At 36.9% G+C, this 18317-nt stretch overlaps 1 pseudogene; it reads right to left on the bottom strand.

Annotated features, from left to right (window-relative positions):
• Nucleotides 1-10119: 10119 nt before the first annotated feature.
• Nucleotides 10120-10557, bottom strand: LOC103261081 (annotated as a pseudogene).
• Between the last annotated feature and the right edge of the window lie 7760 nt (nucleotides 10558-18317).

Below are 18317 nucleotides of genomic sequence, written 5' to 3'. Positions count from 1 at the left end.
ATAAGTAAAAACCTAAATCTGGATTGTGGTGATACACCCATTGCAATGCTTTTTTTAAAAAAGTTCTGTGTGAATATTTAATGTATAAAAATGCTTACTGATTTTTATCTACAGAATATATGAGGGGGAACCCAAAAAACTCAGAATTTATTTATAAAAAATTGTGTTTTTATTTTTTCATGTTTAAACTTTAGTCATATTCAAAGTACTCTCTGATGCAATATATATATTGCTCAGAAGTCTTTAAACTTGTCAGTTTTGATGCTTTTTAATTCTTCTGCCGTTGTTTGTTTCACCTCTTCCACATCAGCACAATGTTTCCCTTTGAGGACTTTTTTTTCATTGGGGGAAACAAACAAAAAAAAGTTGCTCACAGTGAGATTGGGTGAACAGGGAGGGTGGAGCATGGGAGTCATGCCGGTTTTGGTCAAAAACTGTTGAAGATTCAACGCTGTATGGGTAGGTGTGTTGGAAGAACCAGTCACCTGTCTGCCACAATTCCCAGACGTTTCTTCTGCAAATCATGAGGCAACCTTCTCAATACTTCCAGATAAAAACTTTGGTTGACCGTTTGATCCCGCAGAACAAATTCCAAGTGAGCAATCTCTCTCACATCAAAGAGACAAATGATTATGATTGTTACATTTGACTTCACTTGTGCATTTTTTTTTGAGTTGTGGGAAAGTGACAGTTTTCCATTGGCTAGATTACTGTTTTGTCTTGGGGTCATAACTGTAGCACCAAGAGTCATCTCCAGTTGATACTTTGGAAAAAGAGAATCAGGGTCAGCCTCTAGCTGTTCCTTCAAAGCTTGACAGACAACCATTTGATTGTCTCTTTGTTCAGGCTTGAGCAAGCAAGGTGTGAATTTTGCTGAAATTTGTTTTATGCCCAAATTTTCAGGTAAAATTCACTGATAGGAACTCCATGATAACCCAGTCAACTTCACAAGTTCATCAGTAGTCTGATGGTGGTCTCCAAGGTGGCTTGATGGATTCTTTTTTTTTTCTTGAGTCAGAGTCTCACTCTGTCACTCAGGCTGGAGTGCAGTGGCATGCTCACATTTGCCACAACCTTGACCTGCTGGGCTCAGGTGATCCTTCTACCTCAGCCTTCCAAGTAGCGGAACTACAGGCACACGCCACCATGTCCAGCTAATATTTTGACTTATTGTAGAGATGAGGTCTCGCCAAGTTGCCCAGGATCTTCTCTAACCCATGGGCTCAGGCAATCCTCTCACCTTGGCCTCCCAAAGTGCTGGGATTACAGGTTTGAGCCACTGCGCCCTGCCGGCTTGATGAATTCTTACCACATTTTCTTCAGTTCAGCTGGTCAAAGGATGCCTGCAATGAGGTTGATCATAAATTGACATTTTGCCTCATTTAAAAGAAGAAAACTGGTTGTATTCCCAACATTTTAGGAGGGGGAGGTGAGAGGATTGCCTCAGTCCGGGAGTTTGAGACCAGCCTGGGCAACTTGGTAAGACCTCATCTCTACAATAAATCACAAAAACTAGTCAGAGATGGTGGTATGCATCTGTAGTACCAGCTACTGGGAAGGTTGAGGCAGAAAGATCGCTTAAGTACAGCAGGTTGAGGCTTTGGTGGCCATGAACGTGCTACTGCACTCCAGGCTGGGCGACAAAGAGTGAGCCTCCAACTCAAAATAAATAAATAGAATGAGAAAACCATTTGTAAACTCGTGTTTCAATCAGGACAGCATCTTTGTAAGCTGTTTGTGTAGCATAAGAACCATTTCTGCCACATTTTTCCCCAACAGAAAACCAAACTTCACTATTTCATATTGTTTGTGTAAATCACCCATCATGAAATGACAAATATGTTGAAAAATCTCCAAAAAAAAGAAATACACTTAAGCGGAACACAGTCTCTCACTACAGTGCCTACTGGTATACTGATGTTGATGGGTTCCTAGAACACTTACCTAGTGGAGGATGCCTGTACTACAAGGGGCCTGTCCTCAAAAAGATAATTCTGGTTTTTTTTTGGGTCTCCTTTCATAGTGTTATGAATGTGCATTGAGTGTTATGTTACAATAGTATGATGACTCTTTCTTAATGTCTTTCATTTGTTTTATTAATTCGGGTATCTTTTGAACTTATTATTTTAAATGCCTTATTGTGTGAAACATACTTGTAATATTCTTTTACGTTTTCCCCATGACTCTTGCATTTTCTCTTTTGGAACCATGGGCTTTACCAGAACATGATTATTATTCTGGTGAAAATTAATCTTAAACAATAAAACTGTTGAACATCATTTTATCCAGTGTTTTATTAAGAAAATAAATCAATCATATTTTTCCTTCAAATAAATTGTTTTTCATCCCAGAAGTAAAATTTATTTCCCTTTGCACTTATTGTTGTACAGCATCAAAAGACATTCTAGGCTGTTATCACCTTTGTACTGTATTAGAAGATGTTCCCAACCTTGGTTCCTTGTTAAGGTGGTTTCTCTTTGTTTTCTTATAGATGAAGAAAATTAGTGGTTATAAATGTTCAAAAGGAGCAATAAGAAACTTTCCCTAACTTTTTAATCTTTTAATTCTGAGAATGTTTTGATTATTTTATTATAAAGTCTGGCATTTATAAATATCGAAAAACTGCACTTATTACTTATGTAAGAATCACAATGCACTGACAATAAAAACCTGAGAAAAAAACTAAGCAATTAGAAATAGAAGTAACTATGTAATTTGGGAATGTTATAAACTGATAATACTCTTAAGGTATCTTATAAAGAATGTGCAATGTAATCTTGCTGCATACTGTGCTTTGGGCCAAACAGGTGGATATTTTTATAGGTATTTCCTATTTCTCACTAGTATGTGGGGGCCTATTTAGGATTTATTTTCACAACACATTCTAGCAATTAGCTTGAATTGAAATGAATTTAATTTATATTTTAATTTTTATGCTTATTGTATTTCTCTTATAGTATTTACCAATTAGTATGGAAGTATTTTGACATTTTTTCAAGAGTTATGTTATGCTGGGCTCGGTGGCTCAACCTGTAATCCTGCGCTTTGGGAGGTCGAGGTGAGTGAATTGCCTGAGCCCAAGGGTTCAAGACCCACCTGGGCAACTTGGTGAGACCTCATTTCTACAATAAATCAAAAAAAAAAAAAAATTAGCTGGATGAGGTAGCACATGCCTGTAGTTCCAGCTACTTGAAAGGCTGAGGTGGAAGGGTCGCCGGAGCCCAGCAGGTTGAGGCTGTGGTGGCCGGGCGTGTGCCACTGCACTCCAGTCTGGGTGACAGAGTGAGACTCCAACTCAAAAAAAAAAAAGAGCTATGTTATATGTTGGATTAACATATCAACTCTAACCTTTTGCGTTCTTGGAAGTATCATTCGCCCCTCAAAGAACTGCTGATCACTTACTAAATATGAGACACTGTGGGGTACAAATATTCATAAGGTTTAGAATGTGTTCTCAGAGAGCTTGTAAATCTAGGCTATATCTACACAAGGAAATAGAAAATACAGGAGCAAGTGCTAAATACTACAAAAGAAGTATTAAAAACATCATTTGCTTTCACACAGAGATACTAGTTTTGTTTGGGAAATTTCATTGTCAAATATTAAGAATAACCATACACATTTTTTTATTATATCATATATTTTCATGTGAAACATTCATAAACTCTATACAGTCACAAGGAAGAAGCACTTCTTTGCAACTTCACGTAACAATTACCATCATTAATATTTTGGAATTTGGTCTTAGCTACTTCAGTATTTTAAGTAGACCCTATTTAAAAGTGCTTTGTAAAGATACTCATCTTTGACATAGTCCTAGGAGTGATGCAAGTGCTACGTATAGCCCTTGCACTGTTACATATAGCCCTAATCCCTCTTAGTGATTTTTGAAAGAAGAAATATTAAGTCAAGTTACTTTAAGTACAAGTTACTTTATGGACAATAGTAATTCAGCTATGATTATGGGAATAACTTTATAGTTGTGCCCAAGAGACAGGAAAGAGAGAATGCAGCTACTCACTTGGTGACTAGGAAACAGGAGAATTGCACTCAAGGAGTTCTAGAAATATGATAGGTTCCTCTCAGAAACAAGCAAGTCTCATCTTACTTCAGAAAAGACAATCTGCTGATGTTTAGAAGCAGTATAATACGTAGGGGTAAAGGGTTAGCAAACCTGCCATCAAGTATGTCCACATAAAAGTTAACAGTGACATTTGGTTATTAAGATGTTTATTCCTTCTCTTGTCTTGCTCTAGCTAGGACTTCCAACCCAATGTTGAACAAGAGGGGTGAGAGTGGGAAGCCTTGTTTTGTTCCATTTTTCAGGGGAAATGTTTCCAGTTTTTATCCATTTAGCAATATGCTGGCTGTGGGATTATCATACATGGTAGTTACTATTTTGTGGTATGTTCCTTCTATGCCTAGGTGTTTGGAGTTTTTATCAAGAAGAGATACTGGATTTTATCAAAAGATTTTTCTACATCTAATGATATAATCATGTGGTTTTTGTTTTTTATATCTGTTGATGTATTTACATTTATGCTTTTATGGATGTTGAACCAGCCCTGCATCCTGGGGTATCCAAATAGGAAAAGAGGAAGTTAAGTTATCCTCTTTGCTGACGATATGATCCTATACTTTGAAATTCCAAGAGAATCTGTCACAAACCTGCTTTCACTGATAAAGGACTTTGGCAAAGTCTTGGAGTACAAAATAAAGGTGCAAAAGACAGTCATATTCTTAAACACCAACAACAAGCAGGCAGAGGACCAAATAAAAAGCACAATCACATTCATAATAGCCACATACACACAGAAAAAAGAAAAGAAAAGAAAAGAAAATGAAATACCTCAGCATCTTCCTCACCAGAGAAGTGAAGACTTTTACAATGAAAACTACAAAACACTGTCCAAAGAAATCCAAGAAAACACAAACAAATGGAAAAATATTCCATGCTCATGGACAGGAAGAATCAACATTGTTAAGATGTCCATCCTACTAAAGGAAATCTACAGATTCAATGTAATACCCACTAAATTACCAATATCATTCTTCTTAGAACTGGAAATGACAACACAGAAATTCATAAGGAAACATAAATGACCACAAATAACCAAAACAATTCTTAGCAAAAGAAACAGAGAGGTATCACACTTCCAGACTTTAAACTTTAAGGCTACAATAATCAAAATAGCCTGGTATTGGTACAAGAATAGGCATATGGACCAATGGAACTGGACAGAGACTCTGGACAAAACCTCAATTTCTTAGCCAACTCATCTTCGACAAAACCTCCACCAGTGACCACTGGGGAGAGGAGAGCCTATTCAGTAATTGGTTCTGGGAAACTGGCTAACCACATGCAGAAGATTGAAACAGGACCCATAACTATCACCATACACAAAAATCAACTCTGAATGAATCAAAGACCTAAACATAAAACTTCAAACTATAAGAACCTTAGAAAATGCAGGAGACATCCTTATGGAAATTGAAACTGGCAAGCAATTCCTGATCAAAACCCTAAGTGCCCATGCCATAAGAGATGAGATAGACAAGTGGGACCTCATCAAACTACCGAGCTTCTGCAAAGCAAAGGAAACCATCAAGAGAGCAAGGAGACAAACCACAAAATGGGAAAAAATATTTGCCAATGGTATATCTGACAAAGGCCTAACATCCAGGAACTACAAGGGACTAAAATGTGCTGAAAGGAAAAAAACAGCCACATTAAAATGTGGGCAAAAGACATGAATAGACACTTCTCAAAAGAAGATATAGGAGCAGCCCACAGACACATGAAAAAGTGCTAAGCCTCACTAGTCATCAGAGAAATGCAAATCAAAACCACATTGAGATACCACCTAACCCTAGTAAAAATGGCCATCATGAATAAAACAAACAACAACATCCTGGTAAGGATGCAGAGAAAAGGGAACACTTCTACACTGCTGGTGGGAATGCAAACTAGTACAATCTCTTTGGAAAATAGTGTGGTGATTTCTAAAAGAACTAGAAATTGAACTTCCATATGACCCAGCAATCCCCCCATTGGGAATATACCCAGAGCAACTCAAATCATTCTGCAAAAAAGATGCCTGCACTAGCATGTTTGTTGCAGCTCTATCCACAATAGCAATAAAATGGAACCAACTGTGCTGCCCATCGAAGCTGTACTGGAATTAAAAAATGTGGTACATATACACAGTGGAATTTTATGGTTATAAAGAAGGACAAACATATGGACTTTGCAGCAACTTGGATGGATTTAGAGTCTATCATACTCAGTGATCTATCACAGAAACAAAGTATAGAGTACCATATGTTCTCACTCATAAGCAGACCCTGAACATTTACCACACTATTATAAGAAAGGAATTGGCAGTAGCGGATTACTGCTGGGATATGGGGGGAGAGGAACACAACATCAATAAGGGTACCTGATCTCAAACCAGGCAATGTGGGGACCAAAGGGAGGCCCGAACTTCACCTGTACGATGACCGCTTGTATACCTAATCTTGAATTGTACTCCACTTTTTTTTTTTAAAAGATGTTTATTCCATTTGCAGGAAAAGCAATTTATCAAACAATCCCTTTCTCTTACTTTTTCCCATTTAAAACCACCACAGCACAGATAACCCAAAATAACAAATGAATCCATGCTTCTTTATATTTTGGGTTGGATTCTATGGAACTTTTTTTCCCCCAGTAGATTTGTCTGTCTTCCTCAAGTTGATATAATAGTTGATGCTAGTGTGAAATCTTAGGAGGTTCCAGTTTAAAGTCATTTTTGGTGGCAAGAAAATGTTGCACTGGAGTGAAAGATATATCACAGATAATATTTAAGTGGATCATTCACATGTGAGTAATGGGAAGTTGATGGCCTGTAGCAAAATAGAAAAGCAAGGCAACACCCCCCTTTTTTGTATTTTCCCACCTTTTTTTAGCACTTCCCATTCTTAGCTCCCCTTTGATATTTTTTCTAGGGTTCCTGTTATGGTATGAATGTCTGTTTTCCCCCCAAATTCATATGTTGACATCCTAACCCCCAAGATGATGGTTTTAGGGGTTGGGGCATTTGGAAGGTGATTAGAACATGAGGGCAAAGTCTTCATGAATGGGATTAATATCCTTGTAAAAGAGGCCCTAGAGAGATTCCTCAACTCTTCTACCTTGTGAGAACACAGCAAGAAGGTTCTTGTCAGACAATGAATCTGCTGGCACCTTGATTTTGGACTTCCCAGCTTCCAGAACTGACTGTGGGAAATGTTTATTATTTATAAGCCATTCATTTATAAGCCATGTTATTCTGTTACAGTATCTTGAACAGACTAAATTAGCCCCCCTTGGATAGATAACACTTACCCTGCCTAATACTTAGACTTATCTTATGCTTTTCCCCTTTGTAGAACCTTATGCATAATGTTGACCATTTTCTCTGTTATCATGTTGGAAAATAAACCGATGAACTGATCCCTCCAAAGATGTTAGTTACTTAGGATATGTTAATTTGCTAATCTCTTACTCTTACTTGAATTTTGACAAAGGATTTCTAGAGAGGCAAAGCTTTAACCAAGAAAGAACAAATATTTAATAAATTTTAGATGGGCTAGAAAAGGTATTTGGAGATAGGCTAACATTAGAGAAGCCTCAGTTTATCCTGTAGACAGCCAAATAATTCTAGTTGAAGAAATATTTCTCTTTTGACAAGAATAAATGGAATAAGTGCTATTTGTGTCCTTTAATGCAAGTAGACACTAGAAAATTCCTTTCCACAGTGTTGTATATGATTTATTGTTGCCTCCAGAAGTGGTGTTGTGGGGGTGGTTTTCTTGAAGAGATTTATACTAAAAAGAACAAACTTGTAGCAGGTTTGCGAGTCTTCCCTCCATGGTGATTTCTTTTTCTCTAAAGATCCTCAAGGGAAAGGCATAAAATGCAGGGCATCAATTCCATTCAGGTTCACAGTCTGAGTTCCCAAAATGGCATAATATGCAATCTGAAAAAGAGAGGCAGTCATCTAATTCATTTTGTTCTCAGACTAGAAAAGTGTAGAGCATGATTACAGATTGAGCCTTTAGGAGAGCAATAAAAATAGCTCTGACAGCCATTTCTGATAAAAAAATAATTTTTCATTGGGCAGAGTATCCAATCAATGAAGACATTTTTGGAGTTCTTGTTTGGTAGCATGTTTGAAGATATTAAGTCTCCAAAGGCAGTCATAGCAGAAAAGAATATATGATTGATGTAGAGCAAAACCCAGATACCTTATTTTAAGAGAAGTGTTTTATGACTTTTAAGTTTTATGACTTTTAAGATATCCTAAAGAAAATCTTTTTCTAAGTAAGAATTGACTGAATGACCGTTCTCCCACTTTCCATTCTTGTGAGGGTATTATTATTTTCACTGAAAGTGCCATTTAGTATAAAAGGGTTGAAATTGTAATAACTGTGGTCTAAGAGTCATGTATGTTGCCATAAGAATTTTTCCCCACTCTTTAGTACCAAGTAGTTCTATTCCTTTACTCTGATAAGACAAGAATTGGGGAGCAGAGAAATTGTAGAAGGTTTGTGTGAGTCGATTTTTGATTCTAATTACTAGAAATTAAATAGAAATCGCAGTGCCATACCTCTATCTCCTTTCCCCCTGTATATTTAAAAATAGACTTTTAAATTTTTAGAATCATATCTTATTAGTGACCAGACATTCCTTCTGGTAAAACTACAATAAAGCAGTGTTTTTTTCTCTATTCTTTTCAATATGGTTTCTTTCTTCAGCTAGACAAGTACATTGATTTTTATGTTTCATAGAGATTAGCAGTTTAACAAAATGATAATAGGGATTACTGATTATAATTTTTTTCTACATTATTATTGGATTTAGCTGTCTTTTTAACCCTCCAGAGTCTTTAAGGATGTTTTCTCTTTGCTCTAAACATTAAATAATATGTTTAATGATAACAACAAATCAGGCATTTTAAGTGAACAAAATTAAGGTGTGAGTTATTACCAAACTGTTAAAACCAGCTTCCGAGTACTCATATAATCTTCTGCTTTCTGGTGTGTGTTTGCTATTCTACTGAATTTTTCTCTTTATAAAATATTTTATGTTTGTTTTTTGAAGAGAAAGTATATTCAGATGGATAAAAACTCAAAAGAATATAAAAAGTTTGTGTTAAAGAGTCTCATTTCCACTCCTGTTCCTACCTTTCTTCTTTCTCTACTCCTTATACTCTACCCTCCAGCTAATAGCATTTATTAGTTTATAGTAAATCCTTTCAATTTTCTTTATGTAAATACATATATTTATTCTCTTTTGCCCCATTTTCCTCCCAAAAGTTTACTTAATATATGGATTGTTCTGAACCCTTCTTTTTTTTTTTTTTGACACATTCCACATTTAATTTACATTTTAACACTAATTTTAATCTCAAGATCACATATCCATACACCTATTTCCTTTATGTTTACTTCACTTAAACGCATGGTTTGTTAAACAAAGACTGTAAACAAATATTTACCATGTCTGTTACATGTAACACACAGGAACAGCTTTTAACAGAAATTCATCAATCCCCCCAACATTTTTTATTATAAATACAGGTATCAAAACAATCCTGAACATACTTTTGATACTACTAGTAGTCAGCACCCACACCGCTTCAAAAATTGACATTTATGACAATATTCATTATACCTGCTACTTTAAACAATTTCAGCTGCAGTTCTTTCACTAAACAAGATAGATAAAGTCTGCCATTTCTGTTTTTCTTTCTTGAGACTTTTACTTTTCAGAAACACACATGGTTCCACTGCCAGCTGACACTTCTCACTACGCTTTCATCTTGTAAACCTGAATTCTCTTTTGAGTACTCCAGGCTTATGTTTAAATGACAGTGCCTTAACAAGAGAAAAACAGTATGCCGCATTTTTCCTCTTGCTACCTGAAAACATAATGGGTGTACATATATTAAATATATTCTTACAGATGTCCAGGTCATGTTTACCAGCTGGAATTCTTTTACTTAATGTGTGGTTATTTCGCATTGTGATATTTAATCAAGACATTAACATGAGTAAAATGTTGCTGATTTAAGACAAGTTTGAGATTCACTAAAATTAATTGTTGTATGTTTGTCCTTCTGGAGGCTGTGGAAGCTTCATGTTTTCTTTGGACATCATTAGACGTCTTAGCTCCTGAAGTACAACTTTAATGCTATATGAATTTTGTCACTTTGCTAACACTGGTATGCTCTGTGCATCCACCATCCCACTGGAATTATTTATTCCATTCATATTAATCTTTGTTACAAATCTAACTGATAGAGGAGCTTCTGGATATTTAGGTCCACATTCTACTTTCAGGCTATATATTCTGTTTTCATAATATGTCCTTGGTGGCCCAGTAATCATGCCTGTCCACCTTGTAAGTGTCATATCTTCATCATCTTCAAGACCTCAGCTAACCATACCATCGCCTACTCCTTTTTGTCCTTCTTCAAATTCTTCCAACAAGCGAAAATTATGAGGAACTTTAACTCCTGTGGAGACCGCCATCTTCTCCTGCAGCCTGATGCAGCCCTGTTCTGAACCTTTCTAACGATTATGTCTTCCAATTATTTTCTCTCATCCTTGAACTGTAAACATATTCCCTATAATTTTTGACTTCTTTGGTCAAACAGTCTTCTGTTTGAGTGCTGACTCTGCTACTTACTGTGTGATATTGGGTTAAAGTGGGGAGTCTTGGTTACTTGTAAAAATGAAGTATCAGTACCTATGGTATAGGGTTGCTATGAGGATTAAATGAGGTAACTTATAGCTAATCTATTGTGGGGATCAATATGTGTCAGTTTCTCCTTTCCTTTGGCCTCTTTGTTCGATAGTGAAATTAACCCTTTCTATCACCCTTTCCCTGGATTGAAATTACAATAATCTCACAAATAGTCTCTTTGTCTGTGGTGTAACTCCTGTATATCTATTCTTCACACTGCAAGTAGAGTGGTCTTTTTGTGACTTGTATCATCTGCACAGAGGTCATGTGATATTCTTCATGATCTAGGCTCTCCTTACCTGTGCAGCTTCATTTTATGCATTTTTTCCTGCTCTATTGCACGTACTTTCCTCCATGCCCAGAATTTCCATTCCTGCTGTTTCACTTGACAAGCTGTCATGGATTAATTTATATATCCTTGCCCTTAAAGATGTTGAAGTCCTAACCCTCAGTGCCTGTGAATGTGATCTTTCTTGGAAATAGGGTCTTTGCTGATAACCAGGTTAAGATGAGATTTTTAGGATGAGCCCTAATCCAATGTGACTGTCTCCTTATAAATAGGGGATATTGGGACACAGAGACATACACACACAGGAAGAATGACATTTGAAGATTAGAGTTATGCTGCCATAAGCCAAGGAACTACCAGAAGCTAGGAGAGAAACTTGGAACAGATTTTATTTTTTTCTTTAGCTGACTTCAGAGGGAGCATGACACAGCACACACCTTGATCTTGAACTTCTAGCTTCCAGAACTGCTAGACAATAAATTTTTTTGTTTAAATTTTGTTTTATTATTGTTTAAGCTTCCCAGTTTGTAGTATGTTGTTAGGGCAACCGTGGGAAACTAATGCATAAGGCTTTTAAGTTTTCATCTCATGTGCCACCCTCTCTATAAAGTCTTCTCACATAAAGAGATCCTGCCTCTGTGTTTTTTTCCCCTCTGTTAGATGATCTTGATTTATTAAAAAATTAAGTTAAAGTATTTTAAGTTAAGCACTTCTACACCATAAGCTATTTGAGGAGAGGCATTGTGTCTTTTTGTCTTTGGTTTTCCAGTAGTCCATAATATAGAAGATGGACCAAACAAACCTAAGTTAAATGAATTAAACAAGCTAAAGCTTTTTTAGGACACCAAGGTGTTCTTGATCAGATCTTTGGTTATATTAGCAGTGCATTTATAAAATGCTTCTTGGAATTGTTCTTTTTTTAAAAGTCAAATTGAATTTTTAATCAACAAATAAAAATAGCATGTGTTTATCTTGTGCAACATGATGCTTTAAAATATGTATACATGGAGGAATGGCTCTACAGAGCTAATTCACTTATGTATTACCTCACATACTTGCCATTTTTTGTGTGGTGAAAACACTTAACATCTACTCTTTTAGTGTTTTTCAAAAATAGCCTTTTTTCAAATGACTAGTGTCATCTCTTATGTATATGTTTTTACTATAGCTGAGTCACATTCTTTAAAGACTACATCTGTAAGGATTCTTTAAAGTTAACTTTAAAATATAGCCAAATTTAACTTTCAAATCCTTTAGAAATATCTCATAAAATATACTACATGCAGTTTTTGGTGTATATACCATCTGGTACACTAATTTCTACGCATTCTAAAGTTGGGTCTTAGAAAATGGGCTCCTTAAATAAAGCCAGAAGTGGGGGAAAAGTGGCCCCATTTTAAAAATTATCTTCCAGCCTGCAGAGGTGGCATATGTAACTTGGTTCATGTGATGAGTCTCTTCTCAAAGTATAAACACAAAATGGTTTTATTCTTTTGCATTTATTGCCTCCAGCTCTGCTATGATGAACTTCCACCTCCCACAGAGAATATAGTCACAGCTCAATTGCATCTTCCCAGATTTTTTTCTCATATAAATGGGATTATAGCATATATTCTTTGTAACTTGTTTTTGTGCTTTCCAATATATCTTGGAGATAGGTTGGTGCAAAGGTAATTGTGATTTTGAACTGTGAATTTTATTTATTTATTTATTTATTTATTTTTGAGTTGGAGTCTCACTCTGTCGCAGACTGGAGTGCAGTGGCCGATCCTGGCCACTACAGCCTCGACCTGCTGGGCTCTGGCGATCCTTCCACCTCAGCCTTCCAAGTAGCTGGAACTACAGGCACATGCTACCATGCCTGGCTAATTTTTGATTTATTGTGGAGATGAGGTCTCGCCAAGTTGCCCAGGCGGGTCTCGAACCCTCGGGCTCAGGCAATCCACTCACCTCAGCCTCCCAAAGCGCTGGGATTACAGGCTGAGCCACTGAGCCCGGCTGAACCGTGAATTTTAAATCATTATAACTAGGGTCAAACACACCTTTATTCATCAAAATAGGAACAATTACGATCAACATATTTTTGCCAATGAGAAATAAGTTCGTTTATTCCTGTAGTGTAAACATCCATGCTTTGGGATTTGATGAACCCTCTGAAAGCGTTTTCTGCATCCTGCTGGTTGTAAAAGCATTGTCCCTGCAAAAAATCACCAGGATGCTTGAAGAAGTGGTTGTTGGTTGGTGAGAGGTCAGGTAAATATGGCAAAACTTTGTTGCCAAATTCATTCAACTTTTGAAGCGTTGGTTGTGCAATCAGGTGTTGTTGTGGAGAAGAAATGGCCCTTTCTGTTGACTAGTGCAGGCTGCACGTGTTGCAATTTTCGGTGTATCTCATCAATTTGCTGGGCATACTTCTCAGATGGTTTTGCCAGATGGTAATGGTTTTGCTGGGATTCAGAAAGCTGTAGTGGATCAGACTGGCAGCAGACCGGCAGCAGACCACCAAACAGTGTCGTGACCTTCCTTGATGTAATTTTGGCTTTGGGAAGTGCTTTGGAGCTTCTTCTCAGTCCAACCACTGGACCGAGAGCTGGCCATGGCTGGTTATCAAATAAAATCCACTTTTCATCGCACATCACAATCCAATCAAGAAATGGTTCGTTGTTGTTGCATAGAATAAGAGAAGACAACATTTTGAAACAACGATTTTCTGATTTTCGGTCAACTCATGAGGCACCCACTTATCGAGCTTTTTCACCTTTCCAGTTTGCTTCGAATGCTGAACTACTGTAGAATGGTAGAATGGTTGCGTTCTTGGGCAACTTCTTATGTAGCTGTAAGAGGATCAGCTTCGATGATAACTCTCAATTGGTTGTTGTCAACTTCTGATGGCCAGCCACTACACTCCTTATCTTCAAGGTCCTCATTTCTTTTGTAAAACTTTTTGATCCACCACTGCACTGGTTTGTTAGCAGTTCCTGGGTCGAATGTGTTGATGTTGTGAGTTGTCTCCGCTGCTTTACACCCCATTTTGAACTCAAATAAGAAAATCGCTGTAATTTGCTTTTGTCTAATGTCACTTCCATAGTCTAAAAAAAATATAAAATGAACAAAAAGGAGTGAAAAATGCACATTCAAATGATGTGTAATGTGGCCACATTTATATAAAAGAATGTATTCCAGTATCAAATGGCAAATATCAACAATGTAAAAACCGCAATTACTTTTGCATGAACCTAATAGTTGTGCATCAGTGCACATAAAGCTAACTCATTCTTCTTCATGTCTTTATAGTATTTTTTTTGTATGAGTGTGTCATAATTTATTTGTTTATTAACGTGTGTTGTTTCCATTCTTTTAGCTATTAAAAACATTTATATGACCTCTTGAAGGGCCTCAACATTTTTATTCTTACATTTGGAAACTATGAATTGATAGAATCAAAAGGTTAAGAGCATTTAGAGTTTCTTCATATACCTAGTTTTTGATGAGCTATTTTAGGTTATCACAACTTTTATGTAGTACTTCAGTGTAATACTAACAAACTTAATCCATCAAATGATGAATCACTCAGTTAAAATGGAATTGTCTAACTTAGTCATGCAGGATTGAATTAGAGCAATTCTTCTCAAACTATTTGTGATACAAGGATCATGTTTTATTTTATTTTATTATATTTTAATTTCCAAAACTTGGCAGATCAATACTTTCGTAAAATGCAACCTAAACAAAGTATAAGAAAAAGAAAATTGAAAAATATATACAAAATAGAGAGCCTAGTTGATTGATATAGAACAGTGGTTCTTTTTTTGTTTTTTGAGTTGGAGTCTCACTCTGTCACCCAGGCTGGAGTGCAGTGACTTGCTCATGGACACTGCAGACTCAACCTCCTGGGCTCATGCAATCCTTCCGCCTCAGCCTTCCAGGTAGCTGGAACTAAAGGTGTGCACCACCATGCCCAGCTAATTTTTTGATTTATTGTAAAGACTAGGTCTTGCCATGTTGTCCAGGCTGGTCTTGAACACCTGGGCTCAGGCAGTCCTCTCACCTCCACCACCACGTGCTGGGATTATAGTCATCATACCCAGCTGGAGCAGTGGTTCTTAAAGTGCAGTTTGGTATCCTCAGTAATTTTTCCAATATGTAAAAGGAAACAAAAGGCTTGAGAACACTTGGTAGGGAGAATCTTTGTTACTTTTGTAAGTCTTTATTGTTCCGCCATCATAACTAAACAAAATATTATGAGAAACTGTGTTTTCTGGTGTTATATACCTATATACTCATTGTGTATGTCAAGATTTAATGTTTTCAGTGTGATAGATAAACTAGCTTTTTGCTTGCAAATATATCTAATCTCTGTATCTAAACTGTTTCTGTTGTCTGTTTTAATAACACTCCTAGTAGACAAACCAGTTTCACAGAAGTATTTGATGGCTATGTAAAGAAGAGATTTTAAAACAAGTTTAGCAAGCACAGGATATTTCTTTAAAATTTTTGCTCAAAATTAAGCAAATGATCCTGTATTTTCAACATTTATCTTCAATATTCCATCAATAGTTAATTCTAACAATTTATCTTTTAAAATTATAGCCAAATCTAAATGACTTTTAAATAAAAGTAATAGATTTGAAATTCATGAATTTCCTATGAAATTCATCATCTCCTTTTAATAGAAAAGAAAATTCAAATGTTTTATTAAATTAATAAAGTATTTGTTATTGTTAGCTGGAGAGATTTTAAGGTGTGTTCTTATAGCAGGTTTGAAAGTGGGAGCCAGGAAGCAGATCAAGCCCTAGGAGGGAAAGGGAGAAGGGAAGCGAGAGAGGGGTGATCCAGTGAGTCCTAGCTAAAAACTTCTTCCCGGGTTTTGGCACCAAAAATGTAATGTATGCCGAGAAAGAAAAGACGAGCTGCCGGAGCCCAGCAGGTCGAGGCTGCGGTGGCCAGGAGCGGCACTGCACTCCAGTCTGGGTGACAGAGTGAGACTCCAACTCAAAAAAAAAAAAAAAAGAAAAGAAGGGGAGCTGGCTCTTTAGAGAGAAAGAAAGAAGTGCTCAGCCTCATTAATCATCAGAGAAATGCAAATAAAAACCACATTGAGATACCACCTAACCCCAGTAAGATTGGTCATCATTAATAAAACAAACAACAACCGATCCTGGTGGGGATGCAGAGAAAAAGGGATGCTTCTACACTGCTGGTGGGAACGCAAACTAGTGCAACCTCTTTGGATGACAATGTGGCAATTTCTGAAAGAACTAGAAATTGACCTTCTAAATGACCCAGCAACCCCCTATTGGGAATATACCTGGAGGAACTCAAGTCATTCCACCAAAAAGATACCTGAACTCGCATGTTTGTTGCAACTCTATCCACAGTAGCAAAAATATGGAACCAACCATGCTGCCTATCAAAGCTGGACTGGATAAAAAAAAGTGATACATATACACAATGGAATATTATACATCCATAAAGAAGGACAAACATATGGACTTGGCAGCAACTTGAATGAATTTAGAGTCGATCATACTCAGTGATCTGTCACAGAAACAAAGAACAGAGCACCTCATGTTCTCACTCATAAGCGTACCTTGAACAATTATCATTATACTATAAGAAAGGGATTGGCAGTAGTAGGAAACTGCTGGCGGGGGCATACCTCATCAACAAAGGTACCTGAACATTTGTATACCTGACCCTGAATTGTACCCCATATCTTTAAAATAAAGAGAAAGAAAAAGAAAAAAAAGATGTTGTTAAGCACACTATTTTATATGATTATATAATATATTTAAAATATATATTGATAAGGCAATGAAAAGAATATCAGGTGTTTGGTAAAGGAGACCTGGGTATTTTGATTTCATTTTTGTTTTATTTGAATTTTATTTTTCTTCTTTATTAAACAATGTGATTAGATTATGTCAGTGGTCCTAGACCTGCCTGTTCTTCAAAGAACTTGATTAAAAAACAGATGTCCACCTTACTCCAGAACTACTCAGATTGTTTAGGGATTGGGGCATGGGGAGTGAGGGGGAACAGTTTATTCTATCTAAATTTTTTATTTTAAAGATGTGGGGTACAATTCAGGGTTAGGTATGCAAATGTTCATTATGCAGGTGCCCTTGTTGATGAGGTGTGCCACCCTGCAGGGGTCCAGCCCCACAAGGGTTGTGAGATTTCCTGAAGGAGAGACAGATAGGTGAAGGACGCAAATATTATACTCGGACACCTGCTTCTTGAACAGATGACAATTTAATGTTAGTTAACACAGGGCTTTTACCACCATTCGTAAAGGAGCAAGACAAAGAAAATTCCTTCACGTACATATGCTTTAAAAGTTACCATCTAGTGGTCTTGACAGCAAACAAACCAAGATCCCCATAAACATTGGGACAACGAGTCTTATTCATAAAGCCAACAATGATACTTTTAGTCCAAAGTTCTGAATTACAGTCCTTCAAATGTCTCAAGAAAGTTTCTAAGTGTACATTTCTTCATGTGTCAGGAGTTTTCCCATCTTAGGCTTCTATGACCTTCAGAGCCTTGTAATCGCCTCCCTTGTCCAGATGTCTTTGTTACTTTTCTCTTATCCTGCAGTGCTTGTTTCTAAAGAGAACTCAAAAGAAGCTTTTAGTAATGTTTCCCAGTCCCCCAAGGTTGCTTTCTGTCTTTAGCTAATGTATCATAAAAGTGTCTGATTAGTATATTATGAGTTCAGCGAAAAGCCGGGCTCAGTGGCTCAGCCTGTAATCCCAACACTTTGGGAGGCTGAGGTGAGTGGATTGCCTGAGCCCGCAGATTCGAGACCCGTCTGGGTAACTTGGTGAGACCTCATCTCTACAATAAAATAAAAAATTAGCTAGGCGTGGTAGCACACGCCTGTAGTTCCAGCTACTTGGAAGGCTGAGGTGGAGGGATCACTGGAGCCCAGCAGGTCAAGGCTGCAGTGGCCAGGAGCGGCCACTGCACTCCAGTCTGGGTGACAGAGTGAGACTCCAACGCAAAAACAAAACAAAACAAAACAAAACAAAACAAAACCCACTCTATAAATGTGAACTTAGAGTTTTAACTATTGAATTAAGTAAAAACCTTAACAATTAATCTTTATCCTAAGTCAGTGAAAACAGTGTTATAAATCACCTACATAACTCCTAGATAAGTGTTAGAACATACAATGAATTTATAATGAACTTACTATAAACTTGTGCTTCTAAAAAACCTTATGTCTAAACACTAAACTGCATAATCCTAAAT

This window comes from Carlito syrichta, unplaced genomic scaffold (assembly GCF_000164805.1).
Source record: "Carlito syrichta isolate Samal-C Ts95f unplaced genomic scaffold, Tarsius_syrichta-2.0.1 Scaffold303601, whole genome shotgun sequence".
NCBI lineage: Eukaryota > Metazoa > Chordata > Mammalia > Primates > Tarsiidae > Carlito > Carlito syrichta.
This window is presented reverse-complemented; position numbering and strand designations above follow the sequence as displayed.